The following is a 24,487-nucleotide window of genomic DNA, read 5'->3' on the forward strand; positions in this document are numbered from 1 at the left end:
GGTTGGGAAGCCCCGAGAAAAAATAAATAATTGAGCAAATCACAAATCCAATGGAACAGGAAGGAAAAGGGTCTGCAACCTGAGCTCCAGTGTGACAGTTCCCAGGCTGTGACTGGGAGAACAAGTGGCAATTTTTCTTTCAGGGTAGGTGTTCCAGCACATAATCCCCAGAGGTCTGGAGATGTCTCCCTGCACTCCATAACACGAACCCTTTCCCGAACAGTTACACTCTTTTGGCCTGAACATCACACAGGCATTCGCTCCCATTAAAACAACCCATAAACTGCACCTCATTCTTGCTTCTTCAAAGGACACGAGTTATGGCACAAACTTATGAGAAGGCTTAATTTATTCTAAATTATTTTGGGCTTCAGCCCCTTCCACCGGCTTCTCAGCCTCATCCAGTCCTCCTCACTACGCCGGGACCAACATTATCTATCCTTCACAGGACAAACACAATCTTTTCAGAAACAAAAAGACATCAGGGTGGCATTTTTCAAAGGAGACTAAAGGAGTTAAAGGAGCTGGACAACTAACTTCCTTAGGCCTGTCTGAAAATCCCAGTCTAGGGCAGTAGAACAGTATGTTTTGCAAAACAGATGAATGCAGGGTTGCTGTTTGGATCATTCAGGAAGGGCAATGTTGAACACTATTGGGGGAAAAAGTAGTAGCTCCTTCCAGAGCCCCTCTCCTCGATCTCCTGGATTGTGACAGCACAAGCAGCAACACCCACACAACCTGTTAGGAAGCAACTGTCACAGCTTGGATTGAGCGCCCCCTCTTGGCCACTCACCAGACTGCTGTAGGGAGACCCAGCAACTGTCTTCCATATTTAAGCCTCCAGAGTCTGAACAGAGCCCAGGCACTGCAAGTCTTGAGCTCCCCATGCCTGCTCTCGAGGTGCTGATCCTCTATCTAGCACCCCCTGTTCAGAGTTGCAATGCAGTCCAACAATCCCCCCGCCCCCGGAATCAGTGCTGCCCTCTCAACTTATGCCGCATATTAAACACACCCTCTCCCAGAATCCCACTGAAGACAAAGGCCTTACAATTTAACTCTCTCGAGGAGCACGAGATAAGATGTAGCACATCACAAGGATGATTAAAGGATTAAAACGCAGGCCTTATAGTGCAAGACTCAGGGAACTCAATATACTTTGGTTACCAAGGAGAAGGTTAAGGGGTGACTTAATGACAGATGATAAGTACCTACAAGGGGAACAAATATTGAACAATGAGCTCTTCAATCTAGCAGAGAAAAGTATAACATTATCCAACGGCTAGAAGTTGAAACTAGAGAAATTCAGATCAGAAAGAAAGCATACATTTTTAACAGTGGAAGTAATTATCCGTTGAAACAATTTTTCAAGCCTCATGGTGGATTCTCCATCCCAGGCGGCTCCTGCCACAAGCAGACGGGGCCCCCGTCCCACTCTGAGCGTCAGGTCTGCTCCCCGTCCCTCAGAGCACACACAGGGTGGGGGCAAGCCCCGACCCCGCAGGGTCACATGGGGCAGAGGGGTTAGTGGCTAGTACTGTTCTCTAGGCTGTCTCAGAGAGAAAAGAGGGGAGCCACTTAACAGCCACTTTATCTGCCCAAGAGAGAAACCAACTTCATGCCAACAGCCCATGGGGGACAAAGGTATTGCTGGCAGGGAGTGGGTCTGACACCAGCCCTGCTCATTGCCAGAAGCTCTGTGATCGGCGAGGTCAGTGCGGTCTCCCTGCCCTACCCAGGTGTGAGGTCAGACAGACAGGGTGAAGGGCAGCCGAGGCTGGAGCTTGCTGGAGCCAGCGTGCTGCAGCCTTGTTCCCCTCAGCCCAAGAGAGGCCAGCACAGACAGGGCTGCAGGGACCAGGTCATTGGAATCCAGGACGAGTTTCTGGAGACTGGGTCTAGCCATTGCTCTGTGGTGGGTGCCAGGGCCAGGTGCTCACGGTCAGGGCCGTCCTTAGGATTTATGGTGCCCTAGGCGGGATTATTAAAGTGGTGCCCCTGTGCTTGACTTGCTCTTAACAACACAAACATAAACTTACAGTATTGGAAAACTTGCCACATGCACGTTATTAAACCCAGTTTAACTTAATTAAGCACACTGTAATGCTGATGGACTAGCACTAAAGAAGTAGCGCTATAGAAAAAATTCGGATTTGACAGAATGATGCAAATAATATAAATTTTAATTTGTCAACATTTTATTGGAAATTTATATGAAGAGGTATTGAAACAAGGATTTGTTTTTAATTAAAAGCAGTCTTTCCTGCTTTTTTTGGCTGCAAAAGCAGTAATAATGTCATTGTATGATAAAGACAAAGTGATGTCTTGTTCAATTGCAGGAATAGCAAGACCAGTCAAGCATTCCTGACTCATTGTAGAGCGGAGATAGCTTTTAATGAGCTTTAGTTTTGAGAAACTCCGTTCTCCTTATGCTACTGTTACAGGAATTGTCAGTAGAATACGAGTGGCAATGTACACATTAGGATATATGTCAACAAGTTTGCTGGTATGAATAAACTGTACAATGTCCATCACCGATTTTGCATGTGGCAACATTGGTTGCCGTGTACTCAAATCTTCGTTCAGTTCAAGTGCATTTAAATCAAAACTATCTCCGTGCTTCACGAGGTCTCTCTAGGTTCTTGCGCTGTGACCTTGAGCTAGTGTGAAGACACCTCACAAGGCCCTCCTGACTGAGACTCGGTAGAGTTGGAAACCCAGGTCATTTTTACAAAGCCACTTTTTAGTTTTAAATGTATCGTGGGCATCAGTTACAACTCTATATCAACCTTCTACTGTAAATAGATTAATGGCATTATCCAGTTTAATAAGCTGGGTTTCCAAGCAGTGGGAAAATAGACTCTAGTTTTACTCCTAGGTAAAGCACAAAGTGACCAGAATGAAGTCAGCACAGAATCATCTCCTCTAGATTAAGGTAGCACAGAAATGTTACCGAAGTCCTATTGTGCCTTATTTTTCTTTGGAAAGACACGAGCCGTAGCAGCACATTTTGGGCACTGCCAGAAAGACAGGATAAATCACTGCCTCTAAAGTTCCATCAAAAACTGACATTTTCACAGCTCTCGCGTGATCTGCTGCACAGACTCTTCACAAGGAGTCATATTAACCATGTATTGACTTTATGAAAGTTGGACAAAACTTTGTGAACATGTAAGACATTGGCTGCCCAACCTCTGGGCTGGCAAAAGCTATCCTGACTCACTGGGAAAAAAAGCAAGAGAATCTTAGTACAACAGATGGTCACTCTATACCAGGGGTCAGCAAGTTCACTGTCATTTAAGGTTTCCCATGCCAGTAATACATTTTAATGTTTGTAGAAGGTCTCTCTCTCTATATATATATATTATATAAATAAACTATTGTTGTATTTAAAGTAAATAAGGTTTTTAAAATATTTAAGAAGCTTCATTTAAAATCAAATTAAAATGCAGATCTTATCAATTTAGTGTGATCCTTGCCTGGGATCCTTTTCTGGGGTTCCAGCCACCAGCCCCGCTCAGCCCACTGCCGGTCTGGGATTCCATTCACTCAGCCGGCAGGGGGCTGAGCGGCTCAGTCCGTTGCCAGTCTGGGGTGCCGGCAGCACTCAGCCTGCTGCTGCTCTGGGGTTCCGGCTGCCGGCCCTTTGCCAGTCGGGGTCCCAGCCGCTGGCCCCGCTCAGCCTGCCGCCGGCCCCACTCAGCCCCCCACCGGCCCCGCTCAGTCCGCTGCCGGCTGAGTGAATGGAAACCCAGGCCGGCAGCGGGTTGAGTGGCTCAGACGGGGTCTCAGCCGCCGGCCTGCTCAGCCCTTTGCCAGCCTGGGTTTCTTGGGGGTCCCCAGGCCAGCAGCAGGTGCTGAGTGGGGCTGGCAGCTGGGACTCCGGCTGGCAATGGGGCAGCAGCCGGAACTCCAGAGCAGAGGTGGGCTGAGCCGCTCAGCCCGCCGCCGTGTGCCATCAAAAATCAGCTCACATGCCACCTTTGGCACGTGTGCCGTAGGTTGCCGACCCCTGCTCTATACACTAGTATACAGTTGAATTTGAAAGGCAGGTGTTTCTGTTCTCCCTCATGGAGTGACCACAATGGGGCCAGTCTCTGGAAGTCTCAATGAGCTACAATCCCAGCTGAGTCCCCAGAGGTAGTTCCAGGAGGGCGGGGTGATTACCTGCACAGCCCGAGCAGAGGCAGCGTTGCCCTTTTCTCTCCCCTCATTCCGAAGGCTTGGCCCGGACCCATGACACAAGGTTGGGTGAGCTGGGTACACGCTGGGAAAAGCCCTGAGGCCCCCCGCTCAGGCCGGTGCAGAGAGGGGAGCAGAGCCCGGAGGCCTCCAGCCTGGCTCTCTCTCTCCTTCCCCTCTCCACCTACTACCTTGTGTACCCCGCTGCGGCTGGGCTGAATCTCGCCCCAGGCGGCCCAGCCGAGGGACACCCCGTCTCTCTCTCGCTCTCCCGGGGGTCTCTCTCGGAGTCAGGATCATCGTCCACTGACGGAAGAGGTGCCTGGTGGTTGTGGGGAGTCTCGCTTGCTCAAGTGGAGATGACTCCGTCCAAGGCAGAGTGGCGCCTGCCGACATTCCCCGCTCCGGCGGGGTCTGTCCACCAGCTACCTCGTCCCTGGAGCGCAGGGTCTCGCCTCTGCCCCACACAGAGGGAGCCCTCATTGCTCAGTGTATAACAGGGGGGTCGCTTAGCCTCCTGTACAACACGAGCAAGAGCCTTGTGTCCGGCAAGTATAAATGGGAGTGGTTCCCCCCGGGCTTTGTCTGTGGGTCCGGAAGCCCAGGAGGGCGCCGCCCCTCACTCCCAGGCTGGGGTGGCCGCATGGCCGGAGTGAGACTGCTGTCTAGCCCTGTCCACATGGGGGCAGAGAGGGGGACACGGGGGCATACATCAGAGCTCCTCACCTATGATATAGGAGCACAAGCCCCATGGACTCTCACCCTCGGTTTTACAATTGTACTTCTTTTTTCTTTCTTTGTGTGTGTGTGTTTTTTCTTAATAGTTATATTTTTACCTTTTTAATATATTTTACTTGTATTTCCTTTTTGATTTTATTGTTGTTTATATATATATATTAAGTTTCTTTTGATTTTATTTCCCCTTTTAGCGTTTTTATGTATTTTACAATTCTTTCATTTTTCAGTTTTTATTATTTTACTTTTTTTAAGTCTGTTAATATTTTTGTATTTTATTCATTATTACTATTTTAAATTTAGTTTGCACTTTTTATAAATGTATTATTTTTTCTAGTTTTTATTCTATTTTATGTGAATCGTATACTGTTGTCCAATCATTTGGGCTCCTATCTTCTCTCACTCCAGTGAGGATCTTCAGCCTCTCACCCCATCATGGTAGTCATGCGCCGCCCCAGCCAAGTCTCTTTGTCCCCTGACTCCAGCCAGACCCTCCACCACCACCATTCCAGCCCATAGTGCTGAAGCGCACCCCCTGGCTTGAAGTGGTTTCCATCCTATGTTTACAGATTGGTTCACTGACTCTCAGCACCCCACTATAAAAATTGTTCCAGCACCTCTGATCCAGCCTGGTCCCTTGTCCCAGGAGTCAGCTGACTGGTGTGGGGGCCAAAGGGCTGAGCTGGGTTTTACAGTTCAGTCAACATAACCAAATAAAACATCTTTGTAAGCCTCTGTGAAAGAGTGGTAGCCTAAGGAAGTTAAGTATCAGGGGGTAGCCGTGTTAGTCTGTATCTACAAAAACAACAAGGAGTCTGGTGGCACCTTAAAGACTAACAGATTTATTTGGGCATAAGCTTTCATGAGTAAAAACCTCACTTCTTCGGATGCACCGAAGAAGTGAGGTTTTTACTCACGAAAGCTTATGCCCAAATAAATCTGTTAGTCTTTAAGGTGCCACCAGACTCCTTGTTGTTTTTAAGGGAAGTTAGGCACCAACTTCTTTTAGAGCATAAAGTGCTACAGAAAGTTAACAGTACTCCTATGTTTTACCCCACCCATAAAACTTTGGCTGTTTTATCAAAATGTAAATTAATGTGATCATTTAACATAACTTGCTTAAAACCTAGGAATGAGGTTAGTCCATATAAGGGACAAACTGTCAAGGCCCCAGGGCTCACATAAGTCAGGGATGGGCATTGTTTTAAGAACATGAATAGAATAGAATCTGACTCCTGGTTAGGAAGAAAACAATTCAGTGATAGAGTGGGGATACACAACTGGATACACAACTGCAGTTATTGCTGTAGCTCCATAAGAAGGCTGAACTGACTTATTCCCTGCCCTCCATCTCTTCTCTTCCCCCCTCTGGTAGATGCATAGGGAATCTCCTAGCATGGGCCACCTAATTTGTCTCTCCTTTCCTGGACTAATCCATGACGTCAAAGGAATAATTGTGATCTTATTACCTCTTACTAGCCACCAAGAAGGCACACTGGATGCACAAGCCTAAGCACAAATATTCCCTTTGAGTAAAGCAAGTGGTTTTAAATATCTTTTAAAAAACAGCTCTGACAAATGCTGCATTTAATAAATCCCTTTGCAGATCAATTCTGTCAGCCAAGGAAAAGTGGTTTTACTGAACAGCCATTATGGATAAAAGCAAGGGGAACAAAGGAAATTGCACTGCAGAATTGTGAAGGAGTGGGGAAGCATGACAGATGTAGCTACAGAATAAGTGGGAAACAGGGCTGGCTCCAGGCACCAGCTAAAGAAGCAGGTCCTTGAGGCTGCCAATACCAAAGGGCGGAACTCCAGCCGCTATCGGGGCGGCACGTCTGGGTCTGCAGCGCAGTAATTCGGTGGCGGGTCCCTCAGTCCCTCTCGGAGCGAAGGACCTGCCACCCAATTGCCACCAAAGAGTGGAATGGCGCAATCGTGCTGCCGCGGCTTTTTTTTTTTTTTTTTTTTTTTTTTTTTTTTTTTTTGCCGCTTGGGGCGGCAGAAAACCTGGAGCCGGCCCTGGGGACAACAAAGGATACTGGTGCCAGAGCTGCCGAGCCTGCCTCACCTCACGCCGGGGGGAAAGAGTCACACTCACAGGTGAGTTCCTTCCCCCACCCCTCCCTTTCCCTTCCCAGAGACCCCAGCAGCCAGTCCCCTCCCTCAGACTGTGCTGCATTTGGCTCTCTCTAGGACCCAGCAGCCCTGCTGTTACATGCTCCACTGCTTCCCGTCTGTCCGGGTCCGGGCAGAGCGGTGCCCCCAGGTAGCGTGGTGCCCTAGGCGGCTGCCTGTTCTGTCTATGGCTAAGGACGGCCCTGCTCACGGTGCCTCTTGCTCTTGCCCTAACGCTCTTCCTCAGCACTGCTGATGCCGGGCACCAGCCCAGCCCCCTGCCAGCACTGCAGGGTCCAAACGTATCCCTGGCACTGCCAGTGCCTGACTCTCCCGGTGCCTAACCCCAGCTGTGATCAGGAGCAGGCCTGGCTGCCAGAGCTGTGTGGGGAACGGTAATTCCACTGCCGGGAGGAGTCACTAGCTCTAAACCCGGCTTGGTTCCCATTGGGGAAAGAACCTGAAATGCTGCAATTTGCCATGAGGGGGAAGGTTGTGGAGTCCGTGATTCTGGGGCTGCCCTAGAGCCCAGACCCTGCGTGCCCTGGGGTCTGTGAGTCAGGGGCTCTGTGACGAAGCAGTGGGTTTTCTTGTTGTTTTCAATGGTTTGCCTGCAGAGGGTGCGGGACTCAGTTTCCCTGTGTGTTACTGGTTTAAGAAGGTGATGGGAGAGGGAGTTTGTTGTTACACAGAGCCAGCGAACAGCCTGGAGAATGGATACCCCAGCAACTAGTGACCTGGTGACTGGGAGGCCCAGCTCCGGAGTCAGAGCCAGTTCTGGCCAGTATGAGGATAATGGGCTGAGGAGAGAGGACCCTGGTGACCTGACCAGCCGGTTCCAGCCAGAGAGGAACAGAGGACAAATGGGAGGAGAGGAGGCCCATGCAGCCGATCTACCTGGACAAAAGACAAAGGACAGAGGCAGGACTAGGGGACGGTGATATCAGATGCCCAGCTTGAAGGAGAGGTTTTCTGGGCTAGAAAGAGAGCAGACAGAGCCCATCTGGATGCAGAAGACACTTAGATGTACCGTGCTGAGGGAGGCCAGGCCTGAGGCCCTGAGAATTTCCTGTACTATGTTCAGATGCTCAATAAACCTCCTGTTTTATGCTGGCTGAGAGTTGCTCCAGGCTAGAGATCAGGGTGGCATTATTCCCTCTGGGAGTGGAGGCCCCGTGTGTCCAGACCGAGGGGACTCCTGAAGGGGCCCACAGTGAGAGACAGGCGTGCTAAGGCTCAGAGGTGCGGTTCGAGGAGCCGGAGGGGTTTAATCCCTGAGAGAGAGGGGACCCCCGAGAAGGACTGTCGTACTGAAGGGGTTTCCCCCCAGGGACCGTAAAGAGCAGAGAAAGCACGAGTCCTGTGAGTCTGTGACAGGCTGCCCTAGAGACCAGACCCTGTCTGCCCTGGGCTCCGTGTCTCTGGGGCTGCCCACCTGGCACGCTGCCCTGGAGGCCAGAGCCTGTAGGCCCAGGGTGCTGTAGAGCTGCAAGCCTAGGAACATTACAGCCAGTGCTGCCAGGGGCATTCTGGGCACGTCGAGGGTTTAGGGGCCCTGGCAGGCTGTGGTGAGACTTCCCCAGTTTATACCTCCCCCATTGCACAGCAGCCAAGCGGGAAGGGGCATCTCGCATCCCGGGAGCTGCAGCAGCCCAGAAACATCACCTATGGGATCAGTGAGACTGTCTCCTTTCCAAGAGCAATGTCTGGCATTCCCCAGAAGGGGGCGGTTGGATAACTGCCTGGACACAGAAGGTGCAGAGTGTCCGGATGCAGTTCCTCAGAGCTCTCAGGGGCGTAGGAGCGAAATCCGTTGGCACATAATACATCTTGGTTCTGTCCCTCCCTCTCGCTCAGTTCCAGGGAACTCTGCAAGTGACTCAGCAGGTGACCCGGCCATGAAGGGAACCCAGATCCGCACGCAGCCTGTGGGTGACGCACATTCTGCCCTCTTCACACCGAGGATTTCATGGCCTTCCACGGACACGTCCTGAGCAAATGGGATCCTGCTTGCCCCTTCTGCACCCTCAGCAGATGCCCAGGGGTAGGGGGCTCTGGTACAGTCCAGGCCCTGGGGTTTACTCTGCCCCATGGACTCATGGTGTCTCCTGGGTCATTGTCCCAGATACACACTGAGGCACTTGGTGCCACCTGCCCACCACTCCTGCTGCCTCCTCTGCACCCCCCAAGCTAGACGTGCTCTGAGCAGGGCTGTCCCTGCCTTCACCCCTGCTGGCTGCCCGCTGCATGGCAGGGAAGGGCAGTGGGGAGTTGTGGTGACCCGTTGTTTGTTGCCCAGGGGGGCTGTGGGATCCCCAAGGAGAGCTGGATGGGAGCTGGGCCTGAGCCAGGGGATGGGTAACATGTGGCACATGGACCCGTGACCTTTCTGCAGCAATATCGTTGGGTGTCAACATAGGAAGGACGGACCCCTCTGGGCTGACTCACAGGGTCCCAACCTGGGGCTCCACTGGGGGATCGTAACCCCCCGGCCTCCTCCTCAGAGCTGCTGAGAGAACCTCGAAAGCATGAGCGGAGCATGAACTGAGGCCTCCATCTGCGCCCAGCCTGCAGCAATAGCTCCACTCGGCCCGGCCCATGGATCTCAGCCCAGGCTGGGGGCTCTGCCACTCTGTGCTCTGCGAGGTGGGTTGTTCCCTGGCCACAGAGTTCAGCCCTTTCCCCAGGCAGCACCATTCTCTGCAGACAAGTGCCTACCAGGACACCAAGGTCGTTAGTCACCCAGCCTGTAGGTCCCAGCTGAGAGACACTGGGTGAGATTATTGTCCCCAGAGACTGCCGAGGTCTGGAGAGGAGCCGTGACGATGGGGGAAGGAGAGGGTCAGGTCTACCCGAGGCAAGAGCTGGCCAAGACGAGAGGCTGATATTCCCCCACATGAGCACCCGGCGTCCCAGGGAAAGTGAGTGGGAGCTGCAGACAAGGCGCCCGGGAGTTTATCTAACCCTGCAGGGAACAGAGGGGACATGAGCGGGGCAGGCGCACGTAGGAAGGTGTCGTAACAACGACCATCTCCCCTGCCCTTCGCTGCCTCAGGGAGGGATCCCTGTGTCCATCCCTGCAGCCCCCGGGAATGGGCCATGGTGCAGCTGAGCCCTTCTCCCAGCCCCTTGGTGGAATGGCTCCGGTGCGGCTCGACTCCCTTCGATCCCCTTACACCTGCTCTCACCCCTCTGAACCAGGCCCACGGTCGCTAAGGGACTCCGCTGCCTGCTGTGGCACCGGTCAATGGAGCAGGAGCAGGAGCAGGTGTCTGTACAGCGCCTGGCACAACGGGGCCCTGATCTGTGACAAAATGCTGCTGTTTCAGTGCCAACATTAGAAGAATCATTTCTTTTCTGCAGCACATTCCTGCTTGCCAGCTGGGAACTGATTCTCGGTTATGCTGTTCCTGTACTTGGGTGAGAGAGGGGAAGGGAGGGGGAAGGGAGGGCTTAAAATTACTGTCTTGTTGCCATGTTCTGGGGCAGAGGAGGGGCCAGTCTGGCCGCTGGTGTAAGTTAGTACAGTGATTCTCAACCAGGGCTACGTGTTCCCCTGGGGTTATGCCAAGGTCTTCCAGGGGGTACATCAGTTCATCTTGATATTTGCCTAATTTTACAACAAGCTACAGAAAAACACTAGCGATGTCAGTACAAACTACAATTTCATACAATGACTTGTTTAAACTGCTCTGTATACTGTACACTGAAATGCAAGTACAGTATTTATATTCCAAATGATTGATTTTATAATTATATGGTAAAAATGAGAAAGTCAGCAATTTTTCAGTACTAGTGGGCTGGGACACTTTTGTATTTTTATGTCTGAGTTTGCAGGCAAGTAGTTTTAAGAGAGGTGAAACTGCCTTACAGTGAGAGACTAAGGGGATCAACTTATTTAGCGCATCAAAAAGAAGATTGAGCAGTGACTTGATCACAATATATACATTACATTTATGAGGGGATGTGATGAAGTGGGGGGATTTCCTGGCTTTTTCTTGTTTTTTTTTCCAATGGTTTGCATGCAGAGGGGGTGGGTTTACAGTTTGGTTCAATGGCTCTCAGCACCCCACTACACAAATTGTTCCAGCACGCCTGGTGGCTGGGCTGCGGGGCACAGTGTGTCCCCAGGTGGCTGCTTCTGCAGCCACGGACCCACCAGCTGTGTCCTGGCAGCGGCACAGGGATGGTGCGGATCGAGTGGGCCATGTGGGCAAACAAGCAGGCGCCGACATCTGGTTTCAGTGAGTGGGGCAGTGGGAGTCTCTCTGGGTGGGGGGCAATCAGGGGGGCTAGGGGAGGGGAGCTGGGTGGAGGACCCTTACTTCTCTGCTGCTGCTAGCAGTTTCTTATATTGTTTTAGTAAACTATGGGGAGGCACATCCATTATTTCATAGCTCAGGGGGGCTCATTGTGACAAAGTTTGAGAACCCCGGGTTTAGTCAAACACAAGTTCTTGGGCTCAACGGAGCAGCATGAAATGCTACAGCTTGCCTTGTATAGAAGGTCAGACTAGATGATCTAATGGTCAATTCTCAAGTTCAAATCTGTGACCCTAAAAATACCTTGATCTACCAAAGACTTCCTCTGTGATCTTGTAGAAGTCACTTAGGCCCACATCCTCAAAGATAGCTAGGCGCCTAACTCCCATTGAAATCCATGGGAATTAGGTGCCTAGAGACCTTTAAAAATCGGGCCCAATTTGTGCCCCCCTCCCCATACATGAAAGGAGAATGTTACTTCCCTGCCTCCCTGGTGTGTTATGTGATCTAGTACAGATTGAGATATCTGGCTGTACAATAATGGATGTCACATAAGCACCTAAAAGAGAGAGATATGAGTGCGTGGGGTGGGAGGCACCACTTTAACTATATTTCCTGCTTTCTTCATTCTGCACTCCTAGGTAACCTTAACTGTCCTCTAATGCAGTTGTTAGTGAAATTCTCATGTTTGTTGAAAAATTAAGCTAAGTGATAGAGTACTCTGCAATCGATTTAAGAGAATCCATACAAGAGAACTGTACTGATGTAACTAAATTCATTTAGAAATCCATTTTGTTAAATTGGGGCAATTTCTGTGTGCTGACTGGGTCTAAGTCAGCTTTTGAGTGTCTCAGTATCCTGGGGCTGTGTCTGTGGCATGTCCCAACATTGGCTGTTCTCAAATCCCGAATCCTGTCTCAGTGCTGTGTGCCTGTGGCACGGCCTGAACATGCCTGTTCACAGCGACTCCCCGCACCCCAGCACTGTACCTGTGGCATGGGCCAAACATGCCCATTCTCGGCTCACCACCCCATCTCAGTGCTGTCTGTGCCTCTCAACAACTCTCCCCCCCGTAACCTCCCAATACATCCCCTCAGGAGCTGCCCCATAAACTTCCTCATAGCTCCCCCGCAGTGTGTCCCTTCAGGAGCTGCCCCATCAACTTCCTCACAGCCCCCCCACCAGTGTGTCTCCTCAGGAGCTGCCCCATCAACTTCCTCATAGCTCCCCCCCCCCAGTGTGTCCTCTCAGGAGCTGCCCCATAAACTTCCTCACAGCCCCACCCGCAGTGTGTCCCCTCAGTAGCTGCCCCATAAGCTTCCTCACAGCCCCCCAGTGTGTCCCTTCAGAAGCCCCCTACCCCCACAATCACTTCCCCCCTCTAAGAAAGAAGCCACCCCATAATTCTCCTTATGGCTCCCCAATAATCTCCTTCACAGCTCCCCACATGTCCCCTCGGCAGCCCCTATGACTCCCTTTAGGAGACTCTCCTAACTCCGCTCAGCCACCCGCCTAACTGCGTCGGGACCCCGCCAGTGTCCTTTATTCTCCCCACTGCCCCTCGAGATCCCGTCATCGCCCCTCATGCCCCGCCCCGGGACTCCCCGCGCCATGGATACACCGAGCACAGGCGGGCGAGGACCCAGGCGCGAGGAAGAGACCGTTGGGCTCACGCGCCCCGTTTCGGCTCCGCCCCCTCCGCTCAGCCCGGCGAGCGGCTGTAGGCAGCTGCAGCAGCAGCGGATGCGGCGGGGGGCGGAGCTTAGGAAAAGGCGGGAAGAAACGGGCACATTCGCGATTCTGTGGGGTGGGGAGGAGACAGCGCGAGACGCTGAGGGAGCAACTGTTGGGGGAGGGGCGATGGAACAGCCTCCTGCTCTTCCCCAGACAGAACAACCCCCTCCCCCCTCTTCTTCAGGCAGCCTATTGGGAGGCTTAGCAATGGAGGACGCATTAGAACAGCCTCCTTCTGCCCCCTCCAGACCTTTCAGTGGGGAGGGGTGAAGGAACAACCCCCTCCTTTCTCCTCAGGTAGCCGGGGGGGTAGTTCAGCAGGGGGAGGGGCAATGGAACAGCTCGCTTCTGCCAGCCTGGAGGGAGAAGTCACACGGGGAGGGGCAATGGAACAGCTGCCTCCCCACTGCTCCCCTCACGGCCTTGGGGTGGGGGTTAAAGGACCAGCCTCCTCCCTTTATTCCTCTCTCCACACAGCGTGGACAGAATTGGTGGGTGTCACCCCCATTGCCCTGTTCTTATGGGGCGGGGTCACGATATCCTCTGAACCTGGGGTTGAGCGGGTTTGAGCCCCCTTCTTGCAGCAAGGAGAGATGGGATTGGAAGGTGTTTGGTCACCAGATAAACCCACCACTGACCTCCATGACTGGACTCAGCATCAGGTCTCCATCATCCAGCCTTCATGTCTGGCCTCTGGTATCCTGAGGTCCACGGGTGGCCTAAGTGTTTTGTCTCTGGCTTCAACACCTGGAGTCAAATCTTGGCCTCCTTTCCCTGCCTTCAGCATCTAGATTTGATACCTGGTGTCAATCTCTGATTTCTGTCTTAGCTTCAAACATCTGGCCTCGGCATCTGGTCTGAACATCTGGCTGAAACATCTGCTCTCAACGCTACCTGACTGCAACCTGCATTTAACCTCCGCATCTGCCGTCGTCATCTGGCCAAGGTAGATCAGAGTGAAGCATTTACATTTTCAGATTAGTGCGCTCATTACCCCATTATTTACAGCACTGAATAATACTGTACCAACAAATATTTTCCACTCGCACTTGGTAGTGAGCAAAGCCTACTGCATGTCTAGAAAGTTTGGTCTCAGGATATTTTAGGAAAATGTGGTTGTTTGCTGTTGTCTTCCCTAAACTTTATATGCCTACATTTATTTTTCAGAATTTAGGGGCATGGGTTCCCACACTTTTTACTGGGACGACTCCATTTTAATGAATTATTTAATTTCGGGACCCCAGATAGCATGGAGGACACCATTTTGGAGAGCAAAATGGCATCCTCCGCACAGTGTGACCTCACGTGTATGGTGCATACAACATCACGCCTCGTAGAGGATGCCAATTTGCTTTACAAAATGGCATCTTCCATGCTTCATGACCTCATACGTGTGGTATATGCAGAGTTGTACTGTGTGGAGGTTGCCAATTCAAGACGCCTTTTGCAGAACACCCAACCTGTGAAAATCAGCTCTCTTTGAAGGCTTGGGCTCCCCAGAATTGCTAGTTACTTTTGGAAAATGTTAGTCTGATTATTAAGTTATATAAAAGGCACCTTAAAATGCCCTGCTTGTGTGACGATACCTTGTAAGTATAAATCACAATTACATGGAGTGTCACCGACAATCAGCCCTTTAGACTACAATCTTCATTGCTGTCCAGAAAATCTAAATGAAATGGTTTGAATTGTAACTTGAATATTTTCTGACACGTGCTCCCAGCATGTATGTGCCTTAAAATGATTAGGAATTTAGGGCCATATTTGTCATATAACATCCAATGCTGCGTTATTGGAGCCAAAAATCGCGTTGGCAAACCTGACCTAAAGCCCTGCAGATGATTATTTCATCCTAATGGGTGATGCAATTATTGCCATATCTGTATGCACGCAGAGCCACGAAGGAGGCTGCTGCTACCCAGTTTGTTCGAGCCATTCTTGTCCCATTGTGCCCTACGCTTACACAGAGCATGTCTGTGTTCCTGTCTAGTGGCTGGAGTTTGAGTCAGCTTCTGGTTTTGAGCTAAGAGACCCTAAGCTAAAGAATCCTAAAATAGAGGATTCATAAACTGCTATATTTGGACAAACCACTAGAGGGAGCAGAGAGCCGCAATATCTAATAATGGTGATAATAGTACAGGTCTGTCTCATTGTAAAGCGAAAACCGCGTATAGCCAAAATTCCATTGAGTTCAATGGCGAGCGAAATCGCCCGCACTACATTTATAGTATTCAAATTTTCTTGTTTTGTTTTTGCTGACCATGTAAAGTTGAAATTGCGCATGTTAAATGCGCGTAAGATGCGACAGACCTGTACACCCATCACCATGAGCTAAAAGTTGCCCTGGCTGCGAAAGCTCGTCCCAACTTTCCGAGTTCCATTGCAGCTCCAATCCTCATATGGACCATCTCTTCTGACAAATCTCACCTGGGAAGGAGCTATCGGGCGGGACTGAACCCTGGCTAGCTACATCTGAAATCATGCCAGAAATCATCTGTGTCAGCTTATGAACTGTGCATCTGTATCTTTATTAGATTGCAAACTACATTTTGAATGTGTGTGTGGGGGTCTTCTCTGTGATCTTGTCTCCACGGGAGACTGAAATTCCAAGGTGTAATGATACAGCACTGACAGTAGAGGGTCATTAAGTTGGGATCGTCCCCTATTGAAATAAAGACTGGTTCCCAACCTGGGGGATCAGTTTGTCAGGGGAGTGGTCCACTGGCAATGAAGTTGCCTGAGGAAACAGATCCAAGAGTCACACCTGACGGGGATTGGAAGGGTAGAAAGGCAGAAGTTGATCTGTTTGGGGTCTTTGGCTGTTGTTACCAGTCCAAGTCGAGGGGAACTGTTGCAAGAGCCTGCTGAGGTGGGGGAACCCTGCCTGCCTAAACATAGATGGTCCCCAAAGGATTCCCAAGGGAAGGGCGAGCCAGAGTGAGGGGCATTGTGTTTAGGATATTTGTGGGTTTCTATATGATCTGCTCTCTCTGTGTATTTCTTGTGCTTAAGTGAAGTGCAATAGTATTTTAGAATCCCATGCAAAGTCTGTCTCCATGTTACATGTTTCACCTTATCGTGGCCCCCCTGGGAGAGTTAAACTGGAAGGCTCCTGTCTTCGGTGGGGGATTCTGGAAGAGGGTGAGTTTAAGCTACAGGGAGTCAGAGGAGTCCACACTGATTCTAGCAACGGGATAGATGGACCCCCTGGTTCTAACTCTCAGGAGGGAGTGCTAGATAGATCAGCACCCTGGGCGTGTACATAAGGACCCCAAGACAGGGCCAGTGTCTGGGCTTGTGTCTGTTCAGACTCTGGAGGCTTGGAAGACATGGAAACCAGTGACTGGGTCCCCTCACAGCAGTCTGGTGGGGAAATGGATCAGAGCTTTGACAGCTTCCTAACAGGTTGTGTGGAAGTGGCTGCTTTTGCAGTCCCAATCCAGTAGAGACATGCGAATGCGGAGAGGGGTTCAGGAAGAGCTGCCACTTTTATTTCCAGCAGCGGTCGACATGTTGTGAGTGGAGTGATCAAAAAGAGCAGCCCTGCTCCCATCTGCTTTGCAAAATATTATTCTGTTCCCTAGGTTGGGATTTGCAGACAGACCGAAGGAAGTTAGGTATCCAGCTCCCCTAACTGCTTTAGGATTCTTTGCAAAGCCCAACCCCAATGTCTTTTGGGGAAGAGATATTGTGTGTGACATGAAGGATAGAGGGTGACAGTCCGGACGTAGGGAGCTGGGCTGGAAGAGGCTGAGAAGCCAGTGGAAGGGGCTGAAGCCCAAAATAATTTAGAACAAATTAAACCTTCATATGAATTTATCCCTAATCTGTATCCTTTGAAGAAGCAAGACTGAGGTGCAGTTTATGGGTTGATTTAATGGGAGTGGTGTCTAGTCTGATGTTTAGGCGAAAAGAGTGTAACTGTTCTGGAAAGGGATCGTTTTATGGAGTGCAAGGAGGCACCTCTAGACTTTAGGGATTATGTGCTGGAACATCTACCCTGAAAGGAAAACTTGCCACACGTTCTCTCAGTCACGGCCCTGGTAGTGTAGTTCTGTAGCTCAGTTTACAGATACTCTTCCCTCCTGCTCTTCTGGGTTTGTGTGTCACTCCATTATTCATTTTCCCCAGTGCTGCTGCTGTCCCGGTTTCCCCACTGAGGGAGAGGGAGCAATACTGGAGAACAGAGTGTCTTTCCCCCATACAGTAATCATTGCCTACAAAGAGCTGGGAATTGACTAACAATAGTGTCAGCGTTTACAGTGGAGCAAATCCTATGCCAGCCTGGAAGGAAATTTAATTTACTAAAAAGTAAAAAAAAACAACAGCTACTGAACATTTTTTGTGCATTTGTATTTATTTTAATTTTTGCAAAGCGCTCGCCATCCCCCAGGGCAGCTGCGGGACAGAGCTCAGTGTCCCTCCGCTCCCTGTTACAGCAAAAAGCATAAAAAATCAAGGACTGTCACAGTAATCAGCTAGAGGCCCATTCAGTATGATTCATGATTTTCAGTCAGCATTTGATTGGTGGGAGAGTTGTGAAGCAGCAGCACAGGAAGCGTAATGGCAGGTGTCGTCATCGAAGTCAGCCAATCCGGTTTCGTCAGCGTTTGAGTTATTAATTCATAATTCTTAGTCCTGGGGAGAGATGGCAAACAGTCATTATGGTCCCAGTAACCCACATGGAATCAGACAAGAGCCCTCCCCCACTCCCTGAAGGAGTTTAGTCCCTTTCTAGCCCCGTACAGCTGTGTGTGGCAGACAGCATTTCACTTACAGTATTGTGCGTTGTACAGCAGTGCCCTTTACAAACTGCTACTGATGGCATTGGATGGGGAAATGAGGGAGGAGAGGGCAAGGGGAGATTTGGGAGGGCTGGAACTGAGCTCTTGGATTTGTTAAAGGGAAGGGCTATTTTAGAAATTAAAACTTTCTTTGGGGGATTTGAGCTACCACTGGGATTTATGCGCTGGTTCCCACACTCCTCAGATCCCTGTCAGTGTGTCAGTATTTACACACAGAGGGAGGGTTTACTCTGTCTGCCATGGGGATGCTGTTTCAATGAGACAGCATTGCACTTCCCAGCATTGCATTCAATGGAGAAGGTGACAGGAGGGAAGGGGAAGAAGCCGTGTGTGCTTGAAGGGGGCAGCCCAGTGATGTTGAGAGTAGCCCTCTGCCCTACTCCTGATCTGTGGGGCATGAACCTGGTGGTGAAGTGGCTGCTGTGAGATCAGGAAAACTGGTTGTGGAGAGGAAGCATGTCACAAAGCCAGTGCTGCTGCAAGGTACATTCTTCCAGGTTTGGCTAATGGAAGCCCCAGAACACGCACGGAATTGGTGCCTTTGCTCCTGAGAGGCAACAACCACACTGTTCCCCAGTTCTTCTGGGCCCCTATTCTAGGGCCTCCACATCTCTGGTGATTCTCCATCCTTCTAACCTCTCTTCTCCCACAGCCCTCAGTTCAGGTCTTCTGCGAGAGGGCTCCCCACAGTGTTCCACACTTCAGGCCCCTTTGCCTGTGAGTCCTACCCCTGCTAAGCAACATCTCCCGGGAGCCTCGATCTAGAAATAACCCTCTGCTTCTTGGCTCAGCCTGCCCTGACTCAGCTAATTTGTCCCCTTTACCTAGGGACCTCTGCACACACCTTCCATTCAACAGGGTTTCCAAAAGTGAGTCCAAGTCCCACATTCAAAATTGACGTAGGCACTTAGGAGCCTGAGTCCTGGTGAAAGTCCGGGGATATGAAGTACTGAAGTGAACCTCACTTTTGAAAACGCAACTTACAGTCTTAATACATGTAGGCGCTGGTGAGGACTTTACACAGGATATTTTTCTTTAAGGTGTGCCCAAAGCTCACCTAGAAATCATGGGCTTGTTGCAGGAATGACTGGATGAAATTCCCTGGACTGTATTATGCAGGAGGTCAGACTAGCTGAATGGAATGGTCCCTTCTGGCCTTAAAATCTGTGAACCTATGAATTGTGCTAGTGGTGTTCTCTGTTATTAACATGAATTTGAGCCTGGCACTCACCCATCCCCTCTCTAACTACCAGAGAAGCAGGAAAATGACACCTCATAAACTAAAAGGTAAAGCTTTGTTTCTGCTCGCTAGTTGTTACTCCTTGGCATGGACTAAAGGCAGCAGCTGAAGGAAACAGTTTCATGACATTCGCAGATGCTGCTCGGTGGGGGACCCTTCTGTGTCAGGGCTGGTGGGCAGCAGCAAGAGAGGGGGGCACTTTTTCCATTCACTGAGGTTGTACCATAAAATATACTAAGGGTGCCTCCTTTAACTCAAATGGCTCCAGTCTCAATTCCCATTATGAGAGCTGCCAAGATAATGCAAGAGATTCTCGAAGAGAGAGAACTTGAGATACTCACCACAGATCATTTGAACCAGAAACGCTTTAGAGAGAAAAAAAACAAGAAAGTTATTTGTTTCCATTGACTTCCTGTGTCATTGGGATGAGGCTGGTTAGCTCCTATCCCTGGCAGAAGCAGCTGAGGTGCTTGTGTCATGGCAAATTTTCCCAGAGCCCCTACTGACTTCTGCTGTAGCCCAGGGTGCTTGGCACCTTTTGAAATCGAGCCCCAGGCATCTGTACTTGAAACCCACAACTGTGAGACCCCCTAAATGAGTGACAACTTTTCCTCCTGTTGGCCTAAATGCGTAAGGGAAACGGCATAGTAAGCTAATGTCAGTCAGTGAGGACCTCTATTTCTCCAGCACACAAACTTCTTAGAACAGTATGTATGCACTGAATCTGAGACTTGGACAAAAGCTGCTTTTAATCTATCTAACCACAATAATAGATGTAAAGAATGTTCTTAATAAGTGAGGAGAACCTTTCATCCTCCTTCCTGCTCACTCCGACAATCCAAACTCAGCTACAGGGAATGCTAAGACACTGTCCCTGAACAGTTCACCTTTGGGCAAAGAGGAAAGCGCAGACATGTCCGATCATATGTCTGAGAGAAAATCGTCATTATAATAGAGAGTATGTTACTCCTACCATTACTTTCATTGTTACCGGCAGCATTTGTATGGGCCTAGCACTGCTTCCCTTTGGGCAAGTGATGGAGACGAGGAGAATGGCGGCTATAGATTGATCTTGGCCAGCAGGTTATAAAGCAACACCTGAAACTCCAGATTTTGAACCATGGTTGTGACTCTCTATACCTTGGGGGAGTGTCCTGTAACCCCCATATTCCCCATTTTTATATAACTGTGATCTTGCATAAAAAGCACGCCTGGTAAGGTATCAGGGGAAAGGTTATGATCTGCTGAATGACATTGTTCTATATAAATATGTGTAGCACCAATGCATATGAAATTGTGCTGTATGATTTTCACTAAAATATACTGTAGGTTTGGGAGGCACCCAGATACTAGCTACACAAAGACAATGACAAGGGAGGTAAGCAACACCGGGGTGTTGAACAGACATCACTGGCCTTTCTCCTGCCCCCACCTATGCTGCAAGCAACAAAGACACTCACAGCAGACTGGCCCAGGTTTCAAGGGTGAAATCTGTACATGAAGGACTCCAATATCCAGTGGGGTGAGAAAAACTGTGTAATCTAGATATTGCCCAGTCTAATAGGGTTGAGGACTTAGACTGCATGCTTATATTTTATTTTATTTTGGTAACTAACTCTGACTTTTTGCCTATCCCAAAATCACTTCAATGTAGTTGATTCCTCACAATGGCAACAGCTTTACCAGTCAGTTCTACACTAGCAGCGCTTTGACAAATTTGACAAAACACAAAGAAGGTGAGATTTCTGAAGATAGCTACAACACTCAACCCAAGGTTTAAAAATCTGAAGTGCCTTCCAAAATCTGAGAGGGATGAGATGTGGAATATGTTGTCAGAAGTCTTAAAAGGGCAACACTACAATGCGAAAACTACAGAAAGCGAACCACCCAAAAAGAAAATCAACCTTCTGTTGATAGCATCTGCCCCAGATGATGAAAATGAACGTGCATCATTCCGCACCGCTTTGGATCACTATCCAGCAGAACCAGTCATCAGCGTGGAAGCATGTCCTCATGAATTATTATATAAAACAGGTGGACAGCAAAGTAATGTTGATTACTCACCCAAAGACCACGTCCAACCGGACGCACGACCTCCTGTAAGGACATAGAGCAGGATCAAGAAACTCCCTTCTCCAATATCACTTTATGTAGTTGATTCCTCACAGCGGCAGGAGCGTTACCAGCCAATTCTACACTAGGAGCACTTTGTCAGTACAGTTCTACCAGTACGCTAGTGTGCTTTTCCTGGTATAGCGCATTCTCCTCTGAAATGAGGCCATATCTACACTACAGAACATATGCCTGCATAGCCCCTAGAGTACAGGCTGAATATAATGACTTAAGGACTTGTTCCAACATCATAACACCACCTCCCCGCTTGACGTTCAGTAAGCTGAGAGACTCACTCTTGTGCCAATATAATTGCCTCTATGCTGGGGATTTTTCAGCATAGTGTTTTTCACACTGCTACCTGATATAGTGACGTTGGCAGAACAGTGAAGTGTACACCAGGCCCAGCAATACCATCAAGAGCACAGTTTTCCTGGTATAACTACAGTTACAGTAATCATGCCTGACCAACCTGATAGATAACTGGCTCTGTGGATATGGGGAAAGCAGTGGACGTGATATATCCTGACTTTAGCAAAGCTTTTGATATGGTCTCCCACAGTATTCTTGCCAGCAAGTTAAAGAAGTATGGGCTTGATGAATGGACTATAAGGTGGATAGAAAGCTGGCTAGGATGTTGGGCTCAAGGGTAGTGATGAACAGCTTGATGTCTAGTTGGCAGACAGTATCAAGCGGAGTGCCCCAAGGGTCTGTCCTGGGGCCGGTTTTGTTCAACATCTTTATTAATGATCTGGATGATGGCATGGATTGCACCCTCAGCAAATTCACAGATGACAGTAAGCTGCAGGGAGAGGTAAATACGCTGGAGGGTAGGGATAGGGTCCAGAGTGACCTAGACAAATTGGAGGATTGTGCCAAAAGAAATCTGATGAGGTTCAAAAAGGACAAGTGCAGAGTCCTACACTTAGGAAGGAAGAATCCCATGGACTGCTACAGGCTGGAGAACGACTGGCTAAGCAGTAGGTCTGGAGAAAAGGACCCAGGGATTACATTGGAGGAGAAGCTGGATATGAGTCAGCAATGTGCCCTTGTTGCCAAGAAGACTAACGGCATATTGGTCTGCATTAGTAGGAGCATTGCCAGCAGATGGAGGGAAGCGATTATTCTCCTCTATTCGGCACTGGTGAGGCCACATCTGGAGTATTGCTTCTAATTTTGGGCCCCCCACTACAGAAAAGATGAAGACTAATTGGAGAGAGTCCAGCAGAGGGCAACAAAAATGATTAGGGGGCTGGGGCACATGACTTACAAGGAGAGGCTGAGGGAACTGGTCTTGTTTAGTCTGCAGAAGAGAAGAGTAAGGGGGGATTTGATAGCAGCCTTCAACTACCTGAAGGGGGGTTCCAAAGAGGATGGAGCTTGGCTGCTCTCAGTGGTGGCAGATGACAGAACAAGGAGGAGTGGTCTCAAGTTGCAGTGGGGGAGGTCTACGTTGGATATTAGGAAACACTATTTCACTAGGAGGGTGGTGAAGCACTGGAATGGCTTACCTAGGGAGGTGGTAGAATCTCTATCCTTAGAGGTTTTTAAGGCCTGGCTTGACAAAGCCCTGGCTTGGATGATTTAGTTGGTGTTGGTCCTTCTTTGAGTAGGGGGTTTGACTAGATGACCTCCTGAGGTCTCTTCCAGCCCTAATCTTCTATGATTCTATGATTTTTGCCAGCGCAGCTATGTCAGTAAGGAATCAAACTTCTTCCCACCCCATACAGATCAAGCTATGCCAACAGAAGTCTGTATTTTAGACACGGGCCTAGACAGCTCTGTGATGGGAAACAGTCCCCCTATCCTTGCTTCTCAGGGGTGAGATTAACCTCCAGAATCTGGACTATGGGAGCTTCCTTTCGTGACTCTGATCCCTCAAGATAAGAATTAGAGATGATCAACATTTTTCGTAATGAATTTTTGCAAGCAAATTGTCTGTTTTTTACCAGAAAACGTATCGCTTCTTTTTTGACAAAATCGGAAATGAAAGTTTTGCATTTTTTCATTTTCTTTCCCCCTTCTTTCTTCTTTTATAGAGCTGTTTGAAAAATTATAGGTGTGTTTTGTGGCAAATTTCAAAGAAAAATAGCATTTGAACTCTATTTGCAAACAGGACTCTGGGGAATCAACAACATTCAAAACATTTTTGGTTTCATTTTTCATAATTTTCATTGAAAAAAATCTTTCTTGAGTAATAACAGGTAATTTAGACCCTGTCATTGTATAGTATAGTTGGGATGATGTTTTGCAATGTGCATTACTTTGCATTTATCAACGTTGAATTTCATCTGCCATTTTGTTGCCCAGTCACCTAGTTTTGTGAGATCCCTTTGTAACTCTTCACAGTGTGCTTTGGACTTAAATATCTTGAGTAGTTTTGTATCATCTGCAAATTTTCCCACTCCCATTTTCCAGATTGTTTATGAATATGTGGAGTAGGACTGGTGCCAGTACAGACCCCTGCGGGACACCAAGAGTTACCTCTCTCCATTCTGAAAACTGACCATTTATTCCTACCCTTTCCAAAATAGGATCCCCAGGCTCTTTAAATCGCCGTCCGAGCGCCGCTGCTGGAGCCCCGGGGGTAGCAGCGGCAGGGCTGCAGCGGTGATTTAAAGGTCCCAGGGCTCCCCGCAGCAGCCCACACAAAAAGGAAATCAATCTCCTGTTGTTGGCATCTGATTCAGGTGATGAAAATGAACCTGTGTCAGTGCGCACGTTGCTTTCGATTATTATAGAGCAGAACCAGTCATCAACATGGAAGCATGTCCTCTGGAATGATCATATTAAACAGTTGGACAGCAAAGTAATTTTGAGTACTCACCCCTACAAGACCTCCAACTGGACGCGCAACCGCCTGTAAGGAAATAGAGCAGGATCAAGAAACTCCTTCTCCAATATCATTTCAAGGTTGTTGATTCCTCACAAGGGCAATAGTGTTACCAGCCAGTTCTACACTAGGAGCGCTTTGCCTGTGCAGTTCTACCAGTATACTAGTGTGCTTTTGCTGGTATCGCCTGTTCTCCTCTGAAAGGGAAATGAGGCCATGTGTACACTACAGAGCCTGTGCCTACATCGGCCCTAGGGTAGAGGATCCACATGCTGATGTAAACTTTTTTACACCCCATAGAGATGGAGCTATGCCAGCAGAAGTCTGTATTGTCGATGTGGCCCCAGAGAGTTCTGCGAAAGGAAACAGCCCCCCCATCCCTGCTTCACAGGCGTGAGTTTAACCTCCAGAATTTGGACTATGGAAGCTTCCTTTCGTGACTCTGATCCCTCAAGATAAGAATTAGGGA

At 49.3% G+C, this 24,487-nt stretch overlaps 3 long non-coding RNA genes across 3 annotated transcripts in view; 1 reads left to right on the plus strand and 2 right to left on the minus strand.

Moving 5' to 3' along the window:
• LOC135976848 (uncharacterized) overlaps nt 1-24,487 on the minus strand; it is a 1,653,704-nt gene that overhangs the window by 1,054,745 nt on the left and 574,472 nt on the right. The window lies entirely within an intron of this gene.
• LOC135976926 (uncharacterized) lies at nt 12,900-15,814 on the plus strand. The gene is made up of 3 exons (XR_010594184.1): nt 12,900-13,325; nt 13,858-13,974; nt 15,298-15,814. It is a non-coding gene; the product is annotated as an uncharacterized LOC135976926 (long non-coding RNA).
• Nucleotides 17,379-24,047, minus strand: LOC135976666 (uncharacterized). Its single transcript, XR_010593981.1, has 4 exons — nt 24,013-24,047; nt 21,138-21,170; nt 19,415-19,438; nt 17,379-17,666 (listed from the first exon to the last, which is right to left on the minus strand). It is a non-coding gene; the product is annotated as an uncharacterized LOC135976666 (long non-coding RNA).

The sequence above is a fragment of the Chrysemys picta genome, chromosome 20 (assembly GCF_011386835.1).
Source record: "Chrysemys picta bellii isolate R12L10 chromosome 20, ASM1138683v2, whole genome shotgun sequence".
Lineage (NCBI taxonomy): Eukaryota > Metazoa > Chordata > Testudines > Emydidae > Chrysemys > Chrysemys picta.